General features: G+C 41.6%; 1 protein-coding gene across 1 annotated transcript in view; it reads left to right on the top strand.

The window, feature by feature from the left end:
• CSMD2 (CUB and Sushi multiple domains 2) overlaps positions 1–14004 on the top strand; it is a 245056-nt gene that overhangs the window by 37439 nt on the left and 193613 nt on the right.

Raw genomic sequence — 14004 nt, 5'->3', positions numbered from 1 at the left:
TAGGAGGCTTTCAAGGCTGTGACTGAGGGGGAAAATAAATGTATTTAAAACTTAACCTGAGCCAGGGTGACAGGCAGAGCGTTGGCATAAATCAGAGTTTTATTTTGAGGGTGGGAGAGGGGCTCACTTGCTAAAATACCACCCTGAGCCTGCCCCAAAGCAAATTATTTGCATTTTGGGTATTAATTAAGGCTGAAGGAGGTGATAACTGCAGCTGGGGCTGCTGCTGGAGTGCTGCTTCAGTTCCTTGGGTGTTGGATTCCAAAATGCAGGGAATTCTCAGAGCTGTAAACCAAAGCTTAGAATTAAACCCAGGATTTGATCCGAGACCTTGGAAAAGGCTCCCAAACTGAGGTGCTGGAAGCAGAATGTGGATTTGTAGTTTAAAGCAGAGACAAGTTAAGTTAAGAAGAGGAAAGTTTAGAGCTTTAGAGTTTAAGATACCGAAAAAATAATATTAATTACAAAGGTAAACAAGGGGTTTAGAATGCAGTGCTGTAGGTTTGTGTGCCATGGCATGATTGGCTAACACTGTAGCATGGGTCCTAAGATGAAATATTTAAGGATTGGGTCAGAGACATAAATATCTTTGTTGGCAGTGTTTTATTGGTCAATAAATACTTAAGAATTTTTTAACTAAGGGTCTTGTGACCTTCTGACCCATGCTGGAACCATGTGAGCTGAACTCACCCTTCCTGCCTGTGCAGAAGATAAGGAGAACAAATCACATCATGTAAAAAACTCAGAAGTCCCGTCTGTAACTCATTCAAAATTCCTTCCAAAATCCCCATCCTGAGGAATCTGTGACTCAGGGAAGAGCCAGTGAGGGATAGTTCCCGTTTAAAACTCAGAATCCTGCAGGAAATGGCTCTGCTGTGATCTGCCATCAAAGCCCCCCTCATTACTTCATTATTCTCCTCCTCCCTCGGAGCCATCCTTGGGAAATGCACCAAAAGAAACAGAATTTTAAAATTGGCAACAAAAGCTCCCAGGAACTTTTTTTTTTTTTTTTGAGAGGACAGGAAGAAAGTACAGCTGGAGGCATCAAAGTGGCACAAAACCATTGGCAGTGATGGGGATGCATCAGCTGGGCTTGGTGTGAGCAGAGAACGTTTGAGCATCTCCTGCCTTGGAGGGGATGGGTGAGGTCTGGGTGGGGGCACAGCCACGTCCTGGCATTCCTGGGGTGTTCCTGGGCATTCCTGGGGAGTTTGTGTTCCATGGACATTCCTGGGGTGTGCTCTGGGCATTCCTGGGGTGTTCCTGGGTATTCCTGGGGTGTTTTTGTTCCCTGGCCATTCCTGGGGTGTTCCTGGGCATTCTTGGGGTGTGCTCTGGGCATTCCTGGGGTGTTTTTGTTCCCTGGGCATTCCTGGGGTGTTTGTGTTCCATGGGTATTCCTGGGGTGTTCCTGGGCATTCCTGGGGTATTCCTGGGCATTGCTGGGGTGTTCCTGGCCATTCCTGGGGTGTTTTTGTTCCCTGGGCATTCCTGGGGTGTGCTCTGGGCATTCCTGGGGTGTTTGTGTTCCATGGGTATTTCTGGGGTGTTTTTGTTCCCTGGGCATTCCTGGGGCGTTCCCTGAGCATTCCTGGGGTGTTTGTGTTCCATGGGTATTTCTGGGGTGTTCCTGGGGTGTTTTTGTTCCCTGGGCATTCCCAGGATGTTTTTGTTCCCTGGGCATTCCTGGGGTGTTTGCTCTGCCCTGGAGGTGGTGCAGTCCCCATCCCTGGGTGTGTTTAACAAAGCCTGGATGTGGCACTGGGTGCCAGGGTTTGGTTGAGGTGTTGGGGCTGGGCTGAACTCGATGGTCTTGGAGGTCTCTCCCAGCCTGGTCATTCTGGGATTTCTGGGAATTTGTGTTCCCTGGGTATTCCTGGGTTTCACCACCTCACCCTGCAGGGCTGGCAGTTCCCAAGTGACCCAAAAAGCTCAGGGTATTCCTTGTAGAAATTCCTGTTCCTGGGGGCACATTTTCGTTCATTTGGGTTGTGGGATTTTAGTTCATTGGGGTTTGTGGGATTTTAATTCATTTGGGTTTGTGGGATTTATTTTATTAGGGTTTGTGGGATTTTAGTTTAGTTGATTTGTGGGATTTTGGTTCATTTGGATTTGTGAGACTTTAATTTATTTGGGTTTGTGGGATTTTGGTTCATTGGGGTTTGTGGGATTTTAGTGTAGTTGGTTTGTGGGATTTTACTTTATTTGCGTCTGTGGGATTTTAATTCATTTGGGTTTGTGGTTTTTAACTTTGTTTGGCTTTGTTTGCTTTGGGTTTTCCTCCTCCAAGGACAGTCTCAACCTACCAAACCCAGAAGCTCATTTGGGCAACTTTTAGTCAAAAATCTCAATTATTGAGTCCCCAAAGCCAACAAGAGCTCCACCTGATCCATCAACAGAGCCAAACCCCAGCTGGGAAAAGGGAGAAATGCAGCAGCTGCTGTGGGGCTTGAAAATCTGGGAATGGACCCCCCAAATTCCCATCTGGGGAGAGGAGAGAGGCTTGGGCCAGCACAAATCTGGATTTAGTGGCTGATGTGGAAAAAGAACTGAGGGCACCCATGGCAGGAGCAGTGGGAGTGAAAACCTGTCAGCTTTTGCTTGGGGAATTGGGAGAACAGAGAGGATTTCATTTCCATTTCAATCAAATGCTTTGATCTCAAGGTAATTTTTTTACTTCGGAGCTTCCAGGAAACACCAGCAGTTCAGGGAGCTCCGGTTCAGCACGTCTCATTTAGAAAATATTGAAATTAAGTGCTTTCATGCTTTTAGCATCCCTAAATTTGTTTTCTTTCCCTGTTTACTGTCCCTTGAATTCAACATGATTTCCTAATTAGCCCCGTTCACCCTCAGACTGGGGGATTTTTCCTTCTTTTCTCACTAAAGGATTTTTTTTTTCCCAGCCCTAACCCAGCTGTGGAGTCCTGAATTTCCTTTCAGCTGCAGAATTTTGGAGCCAGTTATAAATAATCCCAGTTAAATTTGACTGGGATGTGAATGTTGACAGCCTCATCTGGTGAAAAAAAAATCTTCCTAAAAATGTAGAAATGCCCATTTTTTTGCTTGCCCTGGAAGATGTGTGAGGCTGGACTGCAAAGGGAATTAATTCCTCTCCTTGCTGAGGAATTCACTCAGAGCTGACTTCAAATAAATCAGGCAAGATTGAGACAGTGAGAGGAAAAGTGGCACAAATTCCACAGAAATAATAAATAAAGCAGGGGATGCAGAGCAGGTGGTTTATTTGTTCACTAATGAAGGGATAAAAGAAGATTAAATTATTAAAGTAAATTCAATTATTATGAAATCACCACCTCTGGGTGCTGTGTTAGAGCAGAGGGTGACAAATTAAAAGGGATTTAAGGAAAAACACAATTGTGGAAATGTTCAAGTTGGAAAAGACTTCCCAAATGCAACTTTGGGGCAATCCCCACCTTGTCAAGCAGAGCATGGGGTTGTATTTTCATTTATATCCTTGTCAGGACATAATTTATAAATCTATCTGTAGAAGAGGAATATAAATATATATATATTAAAAAAGGGATATATCTATTTTTTATATATATAGATAGAGGAAAAATAGACTTTAAAGGGATACAAAGGGATAGAAATAAATACAAATATGAAAAAATTAATAAATAATATTTTAAATAGAAATAGATATAAAATACACCTGTAGTTAAGTAAAATAGAAATTAAGAGGGCTCTGTAAAAGTAGAGGGATGCAATAATGTCAGATGCTATTTTTTTAGGAATACTCAACTATGGAACTTGGAACTTTACTTTTAGAGTGGGTTTTTTTATTTGGTGGTCTGGATTTTCTCCCCTGCCCAAAAATCAGAATGCAGTGGGAATTCCTGGAGGGAAGCAGGTTCCTTTTTTAAAGGGATATAAACCAGCAAGTGACTATTTAAATATATATATATATATATAAAAACATAAAATACACAAATATTTAAGTAAAATATTTAAAAATTATTATTTTAAGGAACCTTCCTCTTTGTAACTTTAAATTTGAATTTTAGGGTGGGGTTTTTGTTGATGGTCTGGATTTTTCCCCCACAAAAAGCAGAATTCAATGGGAATTCCCGGGGGAATCAGGGCCCTGTGGATCCCTGAGGAATTCCAGGGGCTGAAACTTTCCCTTCCCGAGACACCGATGGCAGCTGCACCAAATTCTCTCTGCAAGCACTGATTGAAAAGGAGCAATTAGGGCTGCACGAACACTGCTCATTTTCAGGAATTAGAGGCGTTGAAATCCCGAGGGAAACAGCCCCGAGGAGCTGGAGCTGTTTGGAGATAAATACTGGGCTCATTCTTCACAAGCTCTTTGCAGAGTTGTGCAAACAGATGGAGAAAATACAATTAAATTGTATTTTTATTGCTGCTCCCGTCCCTCTCGGAGCATTCCTGGCTCTGGGATTTTTTTGGGATGTTGCTACTGCATTTCTCCCTTTTCCCAGCTGGGGTTTGGCTCTGTTGATGGATCAGGTGGAGTTCTTGTTGGCTTTGGGGACTCAATAATTGAGATTTTTGACTAAAAGTTGCCCAAATGAGCTAATGGGTTTGGTAGATTGAGACTGTTCTTGGAGGAGGAAAACCCAAAGCAAACAAAGCCAAACCAAGTTAAAAACCACAAATCCAAATGAATTAAAATCCCACAGACCCAAATAAAGTAAAATCCCACAAACTCAAATAAACTAAAATCCCACAAATCCAAATAAACTAAAATCTCACAGACCCAAATGAACAAAAAGCCACAAAACCAAACAAATTAAACACTTACAAAAGAAACTAAAAACCCACAAAACCAACCAGCCAAAATATCCGAAAAAACGAAACAAACTAATAACCCAGAAACCAAACAAATTAAAAACCACAAACTCAAATAAACGAAAAAGACACAAAACAAACTAAAAACCACAAACCAAACAAACTGAAAAGACACAAAGCCAAATAAACTAAAAACCACAAACCAAACAAACAAAAACCTCAAACTAAAGAACACACAAAGCCAAATAAACAAAAAACCACAAACCAAACAAACTAAAAAGACACAAAACCAACCAAATTAAAATCCACAAAATAAAAAAAAAAAAACCTGAATCCCCACAAACGCAAACAAAAACCCCAAATTAAAGACCACAAACCCAAATAAGGACCACAAACAAAAAGGACACAAACCCAAATAAACTAAAGTCCACAAACCAAACAAAAAACCCGAACTAAAAACCACAAACCAAAACAAACTAAAAACCAATCAAACAAAAAAACCTAAACTAAAGAACACACAAAGCCAAACAAACAAAAACCCCACAAAAGCAAACAAAAACCCCACAAAAGCAAACCAAAACCCCACAAAAGCAAACAAAAACCCCACAAAAGCAAACAAACAAAACCAAACATCCTGCTGTGGACACTGAGGGTGAGTTCCAAATTTCCAATATTAATAATCCTGAATGCAGGATGAGCTGGGAATGCTGATAGGAAGTTCCCATTTGGAATCCCAGCCCCTCCCAGGGAATAATTCCATCCCAATACCTGCCCAGAACCTTCAGCTCAGACAATTTTATCACCTTTCAACAATTTCATTGCTTTCCAATTCCTCCTGAGTTTCAGGACTGTCTGACATCCTGTGGTGTTTGGAAAGTGGGGAAAGGATTCCTGAATATCCTGAATATCCACACTGGATCTTTCCCATCCCTTCTCCTGAGCAGAGAGCTGTGCTCAATTAAGAAAATAAAAGTTTGTAGCCCGTCACAGCTTGTGGTGATAAAGCCACGGAGAAAACAGCCTGGCAGGCCATAAAATCCTGGATTTTGGGATGTGCCAGCACAGGAACTTTAATTTGCTTTTTTTCCTGCAGGGTATCAGCGCCTGGATTCCATGGAAAACCAGGAGAGCAGGGCAGGACTGTCAATACTATTGAGTGCCAGGGCTGTTCTACACAGGGCAGTGTCTGCAAGAGGAGAGGGATAATTAGATTTCAAGCACAGCCCTGCATTGATTCTGTCCCCAATTAAGTGGTTTCCACCTCGTGTCAAACATTTGCTTGGCTGCAGGTTTGCCTTGAGCAGGTTTTTCATGGGGAATTTTTGCCCTGTGCCTGTTCTCAACCTGCAGCTCCTGGTCCATTTCCATGTGCCATGGGTTGGAAATGAAGGATTTGGCACAAATATTCCCTGGCAGTGACGTGGATGGGAATCTGGAGGGAGGAACAGCACCTGGCTGGTCAGAATCCCTCACCTGGGCTTTTTGTCCCAAATTGACCCAAATTCCTGCTGGTGCTTCAGGTCTGTGCCAGCTCATGTGAATAAAAACCTTGGTTTGGGTCAAAAAGGCCCAAAAACCTCCTCCTGCAGCGTTTAGAGAGCAGTTGCTCTTTTCTGGACAACTCCCAGAGTGCAGAAAGCCACCTGAGAGACCCAAAGCTGCCTTTTAAATCCTATTTAGCTGTTTATTTCCACTTTGCTCCGGAACAAAAAGGACTGAACAGAGCTGGAATTGTTCTCCTGGTCACAAGCACATTCCAGGCAGTGCCTCTCCAGCCTTGCCAGGGGAGGGAATGGCAAATTGGCATGGCAGGGGTGATGCAGTTATTTTTGCCAGCCTTGGCAGGAGCTGTGTGAGTGCTGCTCCATCATGTCCAATAAATTCTGGGATGTAAAATCCAGCCAGGTGTCTGCCCCGAGCAGGGGTGATGAGCTCGGGGCTGCAGCAGGTGCTCAGGCACTCGTAAAGCAAAAATCTTGATTAGAGAGTGGAGAAATAAATGGAAATTCAGCTGTGCTGGTAATTTAGCTGGATTTCCCTGGGAATTTGGGAGTCTTGTTCATGAACCAACGCTTCCTTAGGTGGGAAGAGGGACAGAAGGAAGGAATGGGGCTGTCCACTGAGCTTGGCTCTGCATCCAAGAGCTTCCCATGAGTTCCCAAGGTCAAATATCCGTGGGGTGGGTGAGGGGAAGCACCTTAAAAGTTCATTTTCCATGGATTTTCCTGCCTGTGCCTCTCCTTTGGGGTGGGGTGAGCCTGTGACCCTCAGCTGGCGATTCCAAAGCAACGGAGTCACCTCATCCAGAGCATTCCTCAGAGTGGGAGCACCTGGATTTTGGGGTGGATCCAGTGGATTTCCGGAGGTTCAGGATGGGCTGAGCTGGTGCTGCAGCTCCTGGGGGCTGCATCACTGAGCACAGCACATCAACAGGGAGATAAAAGCTCAGGATTCAGATTTCCAGAGCCAGAGTTCAGATTCCCAAAGCCCACAGTTCAGATTCCCAAAGCCCACAGTTCAGATTTCCAAAGCCCAGAGTTCAGATTTCCAAAGCCCACAATTCAGATTTTTAGAGCACAGAATTCAGCTCGTGGTGTTGCTCCTGGAGTGCTCAGTGGGATTTTTGGAGCTGTAAAATCCTGGAATCCCTGCCCTGGGAATGGCAGTGACCAGGAATCACTGGGGATTCTGGGGTTTGGTGGCTGTGGACATGCTGCTCCCATTCCTCCTGCTGTTCCCATTGCTCCAATGAGGGCAGAGGGAAAAATCCCACTGAAATCCATGCGGATTTGGGATTTTTCTGATTTCCCTCCCAGTCTGGGGTTTGGTGGCTGTGAATGTGCTGCTCCCATTCCTCCTGCTGTTCCCATTGCTCCAAGAAGGACGGAAGGAAAAATCCCACTGAAATCCATGTAGATTTGGGATTTTTCTGCTTTTCCTCCCAATCCAGTCCAGCAGAGCCAGATCCCTGAGTGTTCCCATTCTTCCAACGAGGGCAGAGGGGAAAATCCCACTAAAATCCATGTAGATTTGGGATTTTCTTGCTTTTCCCCCCAATCCAGCCCAGCAGAACCAGGTCCCTGAGTGTTCCCATTGCTCCAACGAGGCCAGACAGAAAAATCCCACTGAAATCCATGCGGATTTGGGATTTTCCTGCTTTTCCCCCCAGAGCCACATTCCTGGGCCCGTTGATTTCCTCCCCATCAGGATCCCAGACTTGCCAACTCTCCAGGGAAGGAAGAGTCAAACCTTCAATTTTTTTTTTTTTTTCCTTTTTAGACACACAAAAGATTTTTATTACTTCAATGAGCTCCCAGCCAGTCTGCCTTAATATCCCACTAATTGATTTTAAGGCTTGGAAGCAGCAGAGCTAATTAGCATTTGCTGACTCAGCCCCAAGCCCCCCTCCCTCAGATATTGACCCGCGTTTGCTGCAGCCCTAAATGAAGTCGAGGGAATATTAAGTGTCTCCTATTGGCGTGTGATTTGCATATGCAAATGAGCCCAATCAGCGCCGGAGAGAGGCCGTGCAAAGAGGAGGCTCTATTAAAGCATTTAAGCAAATTCAAGTGACACTTGCAGTGAAGGAGCTGCCACTCCTGGGTGAGGGAGGAGAGGGAAAAAACAGTGCAGGAGCCACGGAGGGACCCCTGCAGCTCAAATCTGGCCCATTTTGGTGCTGAATTTGGCCCATTTTGGTGCTTTAATTTGTCCCATTTTGGTGCTGAATTTGGCCCATTTTGGTGCTTTAATTTGTCCCATTTCGATGCCTAATTTGGCCCATTATGCTGCTTTAATTTTTCCCATTTTGGTGCTGAATTTGTTCAATTTACTGCTTGAATTTGGCTCGTTTTGGTTCTTTAATTGGGTCCATTTTGGTGCTGAATTTGGCCCAGTATGGTGCTTGAATTTTTCCCATTTTGATGCTGAATTTGTCCAATTTTACTGCTTGAATTGGGCCCATATTGGTGCTTTAATTTGGCCCATTATGGTTCTTGAATGTAGCCCATTTTACTTGAATTTTTCCATTTCGGTGCTTTAATTTCTCCCATTTTGGTGCTGAATTTGTTCAATTTACTGCTTGAATTTGGCTCGTTTTGGTTCTTTAATTGGGTCCATTTTGGTGCTGAATTTGGCACATTTTGGTGCTTTAATTTGTCCCATTTCGATGCCTAATTTGGCCCATTATGCTGCTTTAATTTTTCCCATTTTGGTGCTGAATTTGTTCAATTTACTGCTCGAATTTGGCTCGTTTTGGTTCTTTAATTGGGTCCATTTTGGTGCTGAATTTGTCCCATTATTGTGCTTGAATTTTTCCCATTTTGATGCTGAATTTGTCCAATTTTACTGCTTGAATTGGGCCCATATTGGTGCTTTAATTTGGCCCATTATGGTTCTTGAATGTAGCCCATTTTACTTGAATTTTTCCATTTCGGTGCTTTAATTTCTCCCATTTTGGTGCTGAATTTGTTCAATTTACTGCTTGCATTTGGCTCATTTTGGTTCTTTAATTGGGTCCATTTTGGTGCTTTAATTTGTCCCATTTTGGTGCTTAATTTTTCCCATTTTGTCCAACTTTGGTGGGATTTTAGGAGCAGCTCAAACAAGGAAATGGGATCACTGAGCACAACACGTCAAGAGGGAAATAAAAGCTCAGGATTCAGATTTTTAAAGCCCAGAATTCAGATTTTTAGAGCACAGAATTCTGATTTCCAAGGCCCACAATCCAGATTTCCTTAAAGCCCCAAGTTCAGATTTCCAAAGCCCAAAATTCATGTTTCCAAATCCCACAATTCAGGTTTTTAAAGCCCACAATTCAGATTTTCAGACCCAACAAGATTTCAGATGATTTGGAAGATGAAGGGACCCAAACCCTCCTTACCCTGGCTGGGATTAGGTGACAAATCAGGGAATTCTAACCATGAACAGGAACTTTGCAATTTTTGGAGAATAAATTTTATTATTATAAATTTTTAAAATTTTTTAGATTTTTTTTTTTTACATTTTCCATGCCTTGCAAAATGCTTTTTTATTGCTGTAGGTGCTGGTAAAAACTGGTGTAAAATAACAGAAAATCTAACAACTCCAAATAAATTGAAAAGCTGAACTAAACATGCCATAATTAGTTATTTCATCTTCCAATAATTTCAGCAACAAAGTGAAAAAAATCACCAAAATCAGGAAAATTTCCCGTAAATTCCCCAATTTTGTGCAGAAAACTACAAGAGACCCAAATTTTTTCCTGCAAATCAGCTTTTCCACATTCCCCTTTCTGCTGGGAGTGTTTAATCCCTAATGATCACCTCCTAATTCTTCATTTTTTTTTTTACTGCAAGAACTTTAATTACTGAAGAGTGCTTAATTAGCAGATGTGGAGGGCTGATAGGAGAGATGCCCACTTGACAGGGATAAAATTTAACATCTCCTGAAAGAGAATTTGGAATATCCTGAACCTTCCAACAGCAAATCAGTGGCCATCAGGAAAAATGAGGCTTTTAGGAAATATTTTTATTTTCTGGGCAGTGAACGTCGTTGTTCATCATCATTCCAACTCCAGCTGGTCAAGAGGGATGGTTTCAGTTTGATTTGCCCATTTAATGTCCTGGATAAACTTAATTAGGAGGGAAATAATTGAGTTTGGAAGAGTTGAGTGCGTGACCTTTAATTTATGCAAGAGATGGGGACTCAAATGTGTTATTGGAGGCATTAATTTCCTTTAAATGGGAATTTTTATTGGCTCTGCCATCAAGTTCCTCCTGTTGGGGTTTAGATTGGGCTTCCAGGAGATGTCAGGAGTGAATTCCAAGCTGATCATTTCCCAGGGGAGGATTTTGGGGATGTTTAGGAGGGATTAAGTGAAGGTTATTGGTGTCCTGTGGGTTTTCCATGAATTCAACAAATCCCAGCAATTCATTCCCAACAAAATCCCCTCAGCCCAGGCTGCTGTGGAAGGTGAATTTTGGCTTTTCCAGCTCAAATTGTGCTGCCAGCCTGAGGTGTGACAGGCAGAGAGGTGAGAGCCTTCCTCTGCTGTGGAAAAAAGGGAGAAAATAAAGGGAAAAAAATCAAAATATCCCCCCAAGCAACCAGGAAAACTCAGGGAAAAGCTTCTCCTGAGGATTTGGGCTTTTCCTCGCTTGTCCAACAGCTCCATCCGTCCCTGGACACAGAAACTCACCTGGTTTTGTGTTCCTGCGGAAAAATGAAGGGGAAAAAAGTGAATCCACCTGCACAGGGCCCCTAAAATATTCCCCAGTCCCACCCTGGGGTTAGAAACAATCTGAGAGGGGTTTTAAAAATATATTTAGCTAATATGTAAATAATATAATAATTAATTAAATAACATAAATAAAAGTATATATAAATATAGAATAATATATAATATACTAATTCTACAACATAAAACTATAAAATTATAATAAATATTAATATATAATGTAGCTAATATATTAATACAATATCTGTTTCTATATTAATACATGTTAATACATTGATATATAATTATATAGAAGATATATTAATATATTCATCATATTTACATATAATAAATAAGTATATAAACGGCATATATTAACATATCAGATATATATTAATATGTCATTAACATATTAATAGACTTATATTAAATATATATTTATTATTTATGTAAATAATAAATATCTATTTAATATATATTATTTATATTTATTATTTAAAATATATTTAATATTATTTATATTTATCTGATAGCTATTTACTAATGTTAAATATATACTTAATATTCTATTTAATATAGTGGTGTTAAATAGATATTTAATATTAATATATTAATTAGATATTAGATAAATATACCAATAAAATAAACATTTAATCTCCCTGTATCAATGTATTAAATACATATATTAATATATACAAATCCAGATGTTTCTCTGCTGGATCAAACTTCCACATCCAGCTATTTTCAATCCCAACAAATCCCGTGAAATGCTGGGAGCACTTTTCAGCCTGAGGGGGAAAAAAACCAGGAGCTCATTCAGTTCCAGGGAGCTGCTGGTGCCAGGAGCAGGGAGAGAAAAATCCGATTTCTGCAGGGCTGGGGAGCGCAGGGCGCAGAGGGGATTTGGCAGCTGCCGTGTTATCCCACAAACAGGCAGCGTGGCGTGCCTGGGTATTTTCAGCTCTGCACAAAAACTGAGGGGAAAAAAGAGGCTGGGTAAAAAAAAAAAAAACCTTGGGAAAATGGGTTCCAAATAACCCATTCACTGATTCCAGAGCGCTTTTCCCTTTTTGTTTCTCCCTGATGGTTTTTAGGAAGAGTTTGTCCTTAAATTACTCATTTGTTAACTGGAGCATCTGGAATTTAGCTGGAATTTTTGTCTGCAGGGTCCAGGATTTTCCTCTGGGCCCTGCTGGGGCTGGGAGTGTGGAAATTCAATCTCCTGGCTGGAGGAACAAATCTGAATTTCCCAAAATGAATTGTGAAATATTGATTTGTGACGATGATGAATTGTGAAATGAATTGATTGTTTTGCCCTGGCCTCGTGGGGGAAGCAGATTTGCAGGAGCATTTCTTTCCTCTCATTTCCCTCCCCATTTTTCCTTCATTCTGGTGGATTTTCCCATAGCTGGGTGTCCCACCTGTGCAAATCCACATCCATTTATCCTGGATTTGGGAACATCTCCTGCCTCAGCCTCTTCCCAACCCCTCCATCCCTTCCAGAGTTGGTTTTGCTGCTGGAATTTTGGTTTTTCCCCAGTGCTGTGTCGTTGAATTCTGTGAATTTCCCCCTCCTGCAGATTTTTAATCCCTTTAGTGCTGTTTTGTGGGGCTTGGCTGGAGCTCAGGGATGTCTGAGATGGGCGATGGAGCCACCCTGGGTTTACCAGGACCTGGAGCTTGGCAAGGAATTCTCCTTTCAGATCAAAAATTACATAAAACCCTGCTCAGTGTGAGGGAAACAAACAGGATTTGAAGCCCAGGAGTCTCCGAAATCTTAATGGTGCTGACAGAGAGGTGATGCCAGAATTATCCAGAGAAATGGGAGCAGTTTGTTCCGCAGGCCGTGTCAGAAATTGTTGGATTTGTGTTTTTTCAGTGTCCTGGACAGAGACCCACGTCCCAGACTGTCCTGGAATTCATATTCCAGACATTTTCTTATATATTTGTAAATATTTTTAATTTAATGCTCTAAACTAAACCAGAGGAATTTTTTTTTTAATTTAAGATACCTTGGAATAATGAATATTGTTTTTATCCCACTCCTCAGTGCCAACTCTCATCCTATAAAATTAAACCAGGAGCACAGGATGGGAGGAAAAAATTTATTTATTCCCTACAATAATCCCACTAATTGTGTTTTGATGGGAATTCCCAAGCAAGTCTTGGTGTTTTCATCCCAAACCATCTCCCAGCATTTCAATAATGGGATTTTGTGTCCTCAGGAGCTGCTGGCTGCTAAGGAAGGAATTCAGCAGAAAAAAAAATAAAAAAACTTCCTGGAAGTCAAATTCCTCATTCTACATTTGTAATTCTGCATGAGCAGATCCTCAGCGGGCCAGAGCAGCTGGAATTTGGATATTTTACAGAAAAATCCATGTTCTGCTGCAAGGGCAATGGAGCAGAGCACAACAAAGCCCTGGAGCAATTTGTGTGAGCAGCAGTTGGAGCCCTGAAATTCCCCCTGGAAATTCCAGGAGCAGGATCCAGCCTTGGAGGCAGTGCCTGGGATCAGAGCAGGGATATTCCGATTTTTTGTGGAGAAATCTGATGGGAAGGGAAAGTTTCGGGAGCTTGGAGAAGGGTCAGGTCGGTGTGTTGGGCCTGCCCAGGTTGTGCAGCCCCCGAAATTCTGATTTTTATGGAATTCTGGGTTCTGCAGAAGAAAATTGAGGCCAGTTGGGGGGGGTTTATCTGGGATTTTTTGGGTTCGGTTCAGCCCTTTCTCTTCTGAGTCCTTTAAAGTAGATCCGAGTCCTGTTTCCATGACAATGTTTGTACAGTAGATGCCTTGCAGTATGGATATATAGATTTTTTCATTTGTAGCAACTCCCCTGCATGAATTCCTGGTGTATTTAAGGTCTCCTTGAGCTGTTTGGAACATTTATTGCAAATTATATATTGCATATAATAATATATAATTCTATATCGATATACAATATAGATAATAGATTATATGTTAATATATTAATGCAATTAATTATATTACAATTATAATATATAATATATAATATATAATATATAATATATAATATATA

Source organism: Passer domesticus, chromosome 24 (genome assembly GCF_036417665.1).
Source record: "Passer domesticus isolate bPasDom1 chromosome 24, bPasDom1.hap1, whole genome shotgun sequence".
In the NCBI taxonomy this organism is placed as follows: Eukaryota; Metazoa; Chordata; class Aves; order Passeriformes; family Passeridae; genus Passer; species Passer domesticus.
This window is presented reverse-complemented; position numbering and strand designations above follow the sequence as displayed.